The sequence below is a fragment of the Triticum urartu genome, chromosome 3, assembly GCF_003073215.2.
Source record: "Triticum urartu cultivar G1812 chromosome 3, Tu2.1, whole genome shotgun sequence".
Lineage (NCBI taxonomy): Eukaryota > Viridiplantae > Streptophyta > Magnoliopsida > Poales > Poaceae > Triticum > Triticum urartu.
Window position 1 is genome coordinate 743,104,480 of NC_053024.1, and position 8,609 is coordinate 743,113,088.

At 44.0% G+C, this 8,609-nt stretch overlaps 1 pseudogene; it reads left to right on the top strand.

The window, feature by feature from the left end:
* The first annotated feature begins 4,756 nt into the window (after positions 1-4,756).
* LOC125547412 lies at positions 4,757-5,808 on the top strand (annotated as a pseudogene).
* The last annotated feature ends 2,801 nt before the right edge of the window (positions 5,809-8,609 follow it).

The following is an 8,609-nucleotide window of genomic DNA, read 5'->3' on the forward strand; positions in this document are numbered from 1 at the left end:
ATATCGAAGCAGCGCAGCAAGGGACGTTCGTTCCAGACAGAGAGAACGGCGAGCTCACAATGGCCCTCGGGAATCCTGAGCACCCTGGACGAACACGAGGCATGCCAGGCTCCATTCCGTGGAAGGCTGGGTTTCCGGACGTAGGCGGTTATAAATGCCACGGGAGGAGGAAGAAAGTGGAGCAGACCCAACTGCAGGCGCTGCACGCTAGGGTACAAGCGATAGAGGAACGAGAAGCAAATCGCAGCAAACGAACTGCCGAATCTTCCCCCAAAGCAACCCCGCCATCTCAGCGGAGAAGCTGCGTGGCTTCCACCGAGCTGCTTCAGCCGGAGCATGTCTTGACGGCTCCTGCCAGCTATCCCGTGGATGCTATCACGGAGTCTCAAAATTGCCACCTTATGACGCAATGGATTAATATGAAGGTCAAGGCGGCTGTTGGCTCTATTTTGCCTACTGAACCCGGCGCAACTTTTCACTGCCGGCCGATTCGAGAAGGATATGCTAGGGTGATGGTGGATGAAATAACGGAGGTATTTGAGGACCTCCAGCTTGACCACCCTGCCGGTGAAGGGGTGACTCGGCTGGGTTCTACTCTGAAGACTCCATGCCTATGGCGGATGGAGCTCATCCACCTTCCGAACTAGACGCCTCCGCCTCCTCCTCCTCCTCCGGCGAGTCAGGGGACTCCGCCTCCTCCACCACCTCCTCCTCCGGCGAGTGACGATCAGGGCATTCGGCCGGCTCCTTCTCCGGTGCGTGGCGGCACTCCGCCTGCGTCGGCGCGCCCGAGCAGCCAGCCTCCTCCTTCTCCGCCTCGTCAGCAAGGGCGGAAGAGACCTGCCGCCGCTCCGGCTGCTCCGGTGCGTCGTAGTCCGTCTCCTCCGCCTCGTAATCAAGTAAAGAAGACAACCGCTCCGTCTGCTCTGCCGGCGTCTAGCAGTACAGCCAGAGGCGGGAGGACATACAGATTCGGTCCTTCTCTGAAGACTCCAGAGAAGTTACCATACGAGAGGACCCCGGAGGAGAACACCGAGATCACGCGAGAAGAAGTGAGGAACTTCTTTGAAGGGGTGAAAGCAAAGAAACATCCACCTCCGGAGGAGAAGGTAGATCCGGTGAAAGCGAAGCGCACTCTGGCTGCCCTGACAAAACCACCCAAGTCTCCGCCGAAAGGAAACTATGAGCGCATTATTGGAAAGGAATTTGCCGAAGCGGAGCGGTCGGGAAGTACTGTCAGTGATCAAAGGCTGAAAGAATGACGAGCTGGGAAACAAATTGCCCAGCTCGGCGAACAAGGGAAGCAATCGTGCCCCCCGCTCAAGGTGCCTAGATACATCGTCGCTAATGATCCGAGGATGGTGCCCGGTTATAGCAATCTTGGAGATTACCTACCCGACAATGTACATTATGATTTCATGGAGGTGCAGATACAAAGATACGAGTACGGGAAGCCTCTCGTCAAAGATGAAAGATCTCTATCAATGATGATGCGAAGATTGCATGATTGGTACTTGAAAATCTGCAGAGAGTCTGGGGGGAGGAGTACTTTGTATGTGAGAGTTAAAAAGGAGCATGATCTCGTTGGAATTAATCTGTTGCCTGTTCCATTTGAGGAGTTCTTTCAGTTTTTCAATCAATTGGCCCTCGATAAAGCAACGGTCACCTGCTACTGTCTGTAAGTAGTACTACTTCTGTCATTAAGTCTCTCTATATAGCTCAGCTCTTTCATTGCATGTATTTATAATTATCCTCACTATATTATGCAGATTGAAGATCGTCGAATTGAAGAAAAGACAAATCAGTGATATTGGGTTCATTAACACAAATATCATAGATGCAACTCAGGTTAAATTTCATGCCGCAGATACCGAGGCCAACTTGCTACGATCGTTGGTAATAAATGAAAACAAAGATATAATACTCTTTCCTTACAAATTCAAGTGAGTGTTACTGTCTTGTGCGTATTCGGTTTCCCTTATATATTAGTCAAGGTTATAGTAATGTAATTGATGAGTTATGCATGCGTGTGCAGTTTCCACTATATTCTCCTAGAGATTAAACTTGAGCAGGGACTAGTAACCGTCTTAGACTCAAGACGAAAAGATCCCCAGGACTATGCGGACATGACTCAAATGCTAGAGAAGTAAGTTAAATCGATCATTATCCACCATATCAGCAACTTTGTTCATTTCCTGATATATCAAGTAATTGTTTTCTTTGTCTGGCAGGGTTTGGAGAAAATTCACCAAAAAAGCTCCGGGACTCCCGAAGAAGCTGCAATTTAGACACTCGAAAGTAAGTACTATAGTAGCATGTTCCGTGCATCTCCTATTGATTCAAGCACTAGTTTCATCAATACCATTTGGCATTCTTGCTTATCAGTTTGATTGACCTCTATTTCTTGTAAAGTGGTTGTGGCAGGAACAAGGTAATGATTTCTGTGGATACTACGTTTGCGAGTCCATCCGCCACACGACCTGTGAGTGGGGCTACTCTGACGAATAATATGAATTGCGTAAATAACAACATTCACAATTTTATTTTATTACCATCATTTGTGTTGAGTTTCATTCATTCATATATATATGTATTGACCCCCTTCTTCAAATTAGATGTTTCGGAAGCGGGATGAACTCCTAAGAGGAATTGGCGGCATTCTTTCTTGACCACGTGATCGCTGAAGACGGAGAATACTATGTGGACCATGAGTCCGTATGTTAGGAGATTATATTTGTAAGAGATAGTTATTGTATATATGTAGCCGGTAGTGTCGGATAGATATACGAGAACATGTTGTTCGACCAATCTCTCGAAGAAGGAGAGGTGGTCGATATCACTTCTCTCTGTATGCATATATGTTCATGACGATCTTCTGTTTCCTTCGTTTGCTTACTAGCTAGCTAGCGTGTCTAGTCCTCTCTATACGTATGTATAGTACGTAGCGTCGACCAAGCACGGACATAAGAGAGGACACTTCTCTCTATTAATTATAGCTAGCTAACACAATATATGAAACACCTAAATTAACCCCCCAAAACCCCCCAACCCCCCCCTTTCTAAAAAACAACAAAAACCGCAGCCACAGAAATGCTGACGCGTGGATGCCTATTGGTCTCGGTTGGTGCCACCAACCGGGACCAAAGGCCCTCCTGCCTGGGCTCCGCGCACAGGCCACGTGGAGGCCCATCTGTCCCGGTTCTGAATTGAACCGGGACTAAAGGGACAGGGCATTAGTACCGACCCTTTAGTCCCGGTTCAGGAACCGGGATAAAAGGCCCTTACGAACCAGGACAACAGGCCCTTTTTCTACTAGTGGCACCCAAGACTTGATTATACTAGCTAGTGTATTAAATTATGAATGTATCATAATTGATCCTCCGTTAGTTGGTTTGTTTCCACATATTATCCAGACTAACTACATACATACTCGTACGTTGCTACAGGATAGAACAATATAAAAAAATGGTGTCGTTTGGCCGATTGTCCTCGATCATCATCATTGTCTTCGAAGGCGCAATTGGAGCCCTCGAACGTCACTACTTGCTCGTCCTCCAGTGAGCTACCGTCGAGTGTGTGGAACGTTCTGCAGAGCACGATCGCCATCCATCTGGGCGAGCGCTTGGTCGCCCATGTCGCGAGGGCTTGTTGGCCGTTGTCCATGGTGGCAAAGCATTGGTCCGCCATGCCCTAAGAGCCCGCTAGTACTCGACAATGCCAGCGAAAGTCGGCTGCCTTTCCTCACCACGAGCGCTTTTAAACTGATTCTGCGCGAAGAAAATCCCTACTCACTCATCCATATATATAGGGCCTATTGCATTTTTCGAGGTTGGCTTTGACTATTGATAAGATTTATAATATATAAGATGTATCATATGAAAATTATATCATTAGATACTCCTTCCACATATGAACTTAACGGTGTGCTTGGGGTTACATGCATGTTATATATTATTGCTCTAACGTATGGTCAAAATTAGTCTAGAAAAACACATTAGGCCTTATATACAAATGGAGGGAGTACTTCTAATTACCTGTAGGGCTAATTAATTGTCTAACTAATTAATAAGTTGCATTAATACCTTAGTTTTGAAATTGATTGGATGCAAAAAATTCCTATTGAAATGTACCTAATTAATTGTGTTACTCTGTTTCTAATTTTTGCATTAATGGTTATGGGCGAATGACTACACACATATACGTCTTTAATAATAGATATTAAGCGGGAAAAAATCTATTTTTAAATGGACCTAATGAATTGTACATGTAATTAACCGTCTAGCAGATTTATTGTATTAATGATTTGATTTTCAAATTGATTAGGCGCTAGTTTTTTTTAAATTGTTTTCACATTAATGGCTATATGGTTGATTCAGTGTGATTAATTTTCTGCCTAATTCATTAATTGTCTTATTAACTGGAAAATAGCTACACTTCTAATTGTCTGTAGGCCTAATTATTAGCCTTCATATCAATGAATTGATTTTTCAATTAATTCAGCAACAAAAAAATCCCTATTTCATTAGATCTATTTAATTGCACATTTAATTAACTATTTGTCTAATTAATTGCATTAATATCTTGATTTTTAAATTGATTCGCCATCTGTTTCTATTTCTTTGCATTAGTGGTTGTGTGCAAACAACTACATACTCATTCACCTTGAATAGTAGACATGCATATTTAATTTAGGCCACAAGTTGCAAATTAAGATATAACATGGCGAGGAGCCAGCACCAAACCAACGAGTGAAACAATGGAACTAAGCCTGGTGCTGATCGCTGTTGTGTTGTGCTCCACTACTGCTACCCTAGTTACTTGTAGTAGCGCAGGGTTCCACATGGAGCTCACCCATGTTGATGGCAAGGGGAGCTACACCACGGCGGAGCGCGTGCAGCGCGCCATGGCCAACGGCCATGCCGGTCCATTGGAACACCAGCCAGTACGTCGCTGAGTACTTGATCGGCAACCCACCGCAGCGCGCGGAGGCCCTCATCGACACAGGCAGCGACCTCATCTGGACGCAGTGTTCCACCTGCAGCCTCAAAGGATCATGCGTCAAGCAGGGCCTGCCCTACTATAATGCGTCCAACTCGGACAGCTTTCATCCCGTGCCATGCAACCACACCTTGTGCTTGTCCGCGGTCTCATAGGGCGTCCCTTCACAGGGCGTCCGGTCTCATAGGGCTTGTCCGCGGCCCCTATCGCTCATCTCTCAGGTTGGAGCCAAAAAGTTCTCTTACTGCCACACCCCCTATCTTCGCGGCAACACCACTGCCAGTGCCAGCAGCCACCTTTTTGTCGGCGCCTTGGCGAGTCTTAGCGGCGGCAGCCCTGTGATGTCCATGTCATTCGTGAATGTCCCCAAAAAGTACCCATTCTACTATGTCCCACTCATCGGGATAAGTGTGGGACACACAAGACTGTTCATCCCACCGACGGTGTTTGCTCTGAAACAAAACGGCAGCGGCGGGGGCATTATCGACTCATGCAACCCCACTGCGACTCTGGCCCATGGGGCCTACTGGCCCCTAAGCAAGGAGCTCCGGACGCAGCTGAACGGGAGAACAGTGCAGAACATGCACCTGCTCTACGACCTTGGTGTTTCACTTCAGTGGCGAAGCAGACATGGTGCTGCCGCCGGAGAACTACTGGGTGCGGCTGGATAATTCCACGTCATGCATGGTGATGCATACATCCAACGGCATGAGCGTCATCGGCAACTTCCAGTTGCAGAACATGCACCTGCTCTACGACCTTGCCAAGGACGAGCTATCTTTCCAAAGAGCCGACTGCAGCTCACTGTGATTACACGTCCGCCCCGGGAACTCAAAACTCACATGGCTAACAGGGATGGACTTTGTTAAAATCCCTGAATTTTTTTGAAGAACTTTTTTGGAATTCATAATTTTCTTATTAAAAGTTGATGAACTTTTTTCAAACTATTTTTCGAATCAATGGACATTCTTCAATTTTATGCCTTTTCAAATTTGTTAAGTTTGTTTTTCAAAGTCACGAACTTTTTCCATTTTCGTGAACTTTCTTCAATTGGTAAGAACCTTTTCAGTTTTTTTTTAAATTCGTGGTTTTTGTGAATTCTTTTCAAACATTACGTTTTCTTTATTGAAATAATTTATAGTGTCAATATAATACTACTATATCACTACTAGGGAAAAGCCTAGCAGTAGCGTGTCAATATAAAGGTTAGCAGTAGTGTTTGCTAGCCCGCGCTACTGCTATATCTACTTAGTAGTAGCGCGTCGTGCAAAAGGCGCTACTGGTAAATACTAGTAGCCCGTCTCACTGCCTGCGCTACTATTATTATTCCGTATTTTATTTCTTTTTTATTTTATGTCGTATTCATACACATTTATACAAGTTTCCTACAGTGGCAATTTAGAGATTGTTTTTACATGAAGTCACTTAGGATCACGATAATCCATGACTTGGTCACTTAGGATACATCCACTTGAAACTAATCCGTGGTTCTTTCACCCAATGATATAATAACTCATCATCATCATCATTATCATCATCATCATATTAATATAAAAACTCTTGCATCATATCATCACCAACAACACTAGCTAATAATCATCATAGTCATTACCACCAACACTATTTAATCATCATAGTCATAGTGTAGCCATCTAATCACCACCAACACTAGCTAATAATAATCATCATAGTCATTACCACCAACACTAGCTATTTAATCATCATAGTCATAGTGTAGCACATCATGATCATCTTCAAACTCATTCTAGCTAGCTAATCACTCCTGCTGCTCTCTCTCAGGTAAAATAGCATAGAACATGTTTAGCACTCCTGATTCATCATATTGGAGCATGCAGATGAACCTGTCTCCTAATTGTGGGTTGCGCTTCTAATTGTTGCCCTCTAGTAATTCTCTGTCATCCTTCACAATTTTGCTCCAGTCTTTGACTATTAAAACTTGCTCGCTTTTAGAAATCATGAATGCACTCATGTGCAATGTAGGATGTCTTGGCCGTAAGTTAACCATCTTCATGCGACCTTTAGCCTTGATCTAATGAGGCACAACTATCATCAGGAGTCCCTGTTGAAGAACATCGTAGTAACATACTTAGCAATGAAGTTTAGCTTAAAAAATAATGTATGCAAAAGATGCACAGAGGATAAATAGTAAAGATCTTATCATCTTTCCTAAATAGATGTGGCCGTAGTTCAATACGCACGCTAGTGGTCGCACATTTTGAGTATTAGGACTTTGCTGTCCAGGAAAATAATTTGTCTTGACAGTATCAAGATCCTCAAGCCATGAAACATAATGACTTATCTCCTCGCAGTTTAGTTCAACCCCGAGACAGTAGTAGGTCATGTCTACCAAGCGCCGGACATGTTTGCTTGAATGGAAATAATTTGTCAATAGAAATTAGTTGTCAACTATTTTTTGAATATACAATATCCAAGACATAAATATTGTTGAGAAACTCACATAATGGTAGAACTGGAGGCGTTTGCACATCGACCCAGATGTCGATATTACCTTCAATATCATCTTCCGAACGAATATCAAAAGTGATAAGCATATCAGGCTCAAATGCATAACCCTTGCATAGTGATCTCCAATTTTTGCATTCAAAATAGGTGTATGTGTCTGCATTTTATATTTTTCGGCAAAAGTATAACCATGCTCGGTCCTCAAGTGAACTCTCTTTACCTCCATAGTTTTCATATGACTGAAACAATTTTATCCAAGACATAAATTCTTGCATGGCAGGGGATACGCTGGTAGAATAGTAAAACATTAAAATTATAAGTTGAAGCAAAAGAAGCAGAAGTCATGCTTAATTACGAAAAAAAGACTTGTCGTTGTGACTTACTGTATCCACTTCGAAGGTCTCATCCAGCTTGATGCTGAAGAGCCTACCACCAACTAAGAAATTTCTGTCGCACAGGCCGCGCTCGTCTTCGCAGTATTCGCACATACCGAAATCCTTTTCATCGTCAGACATTTCCTATGTTCATAGTTGAAACATTAATTGAAAATCAATCGAAGGCAACTACCAGGAAACTCAACACACAGATCACTATTACTCAATATGCAACGGGTTGACTTAGGTCTGTCGAGTCTTCCTTCCTAAACTCTCATCTCACGTATATGGTGGGCACTCCCTCTCTGATATTGTGACCGTCGGAGATGGTCGCTACTCCTCCTTTCCCTAGTGCATTACAAATATCTAGCACAAGGCAAAGAAAGAGTAGTGACCCCCACGACAACAGTCGGCATTCTCCTTCTCTCATATATAGTGGACACTCCCTCACCGTTTTTTCGACCGTCGATGATGGTCGCTACTGCTTCTTCCCCTAGTGCATAACAAAGGTCTAGCACAAAGAGAAGAAGGAGAAGCAACCCCCACGACAACAGTTGGCATTCTTCTTCTCTCATATATGATGGAGACTCTCCCTCACCGATTTTTTGACTGTCATGTATGAAGCCCCGACAGACTTAAAGTCAACTCGAAATGTCGTTTAATTCTCTTTCTAGCAAATCCGGGGCACCTGATATTTCCTACATATTCTAGCACAAGTCATGCTTAAATTCACAGAAAAATCTGGCATGATCT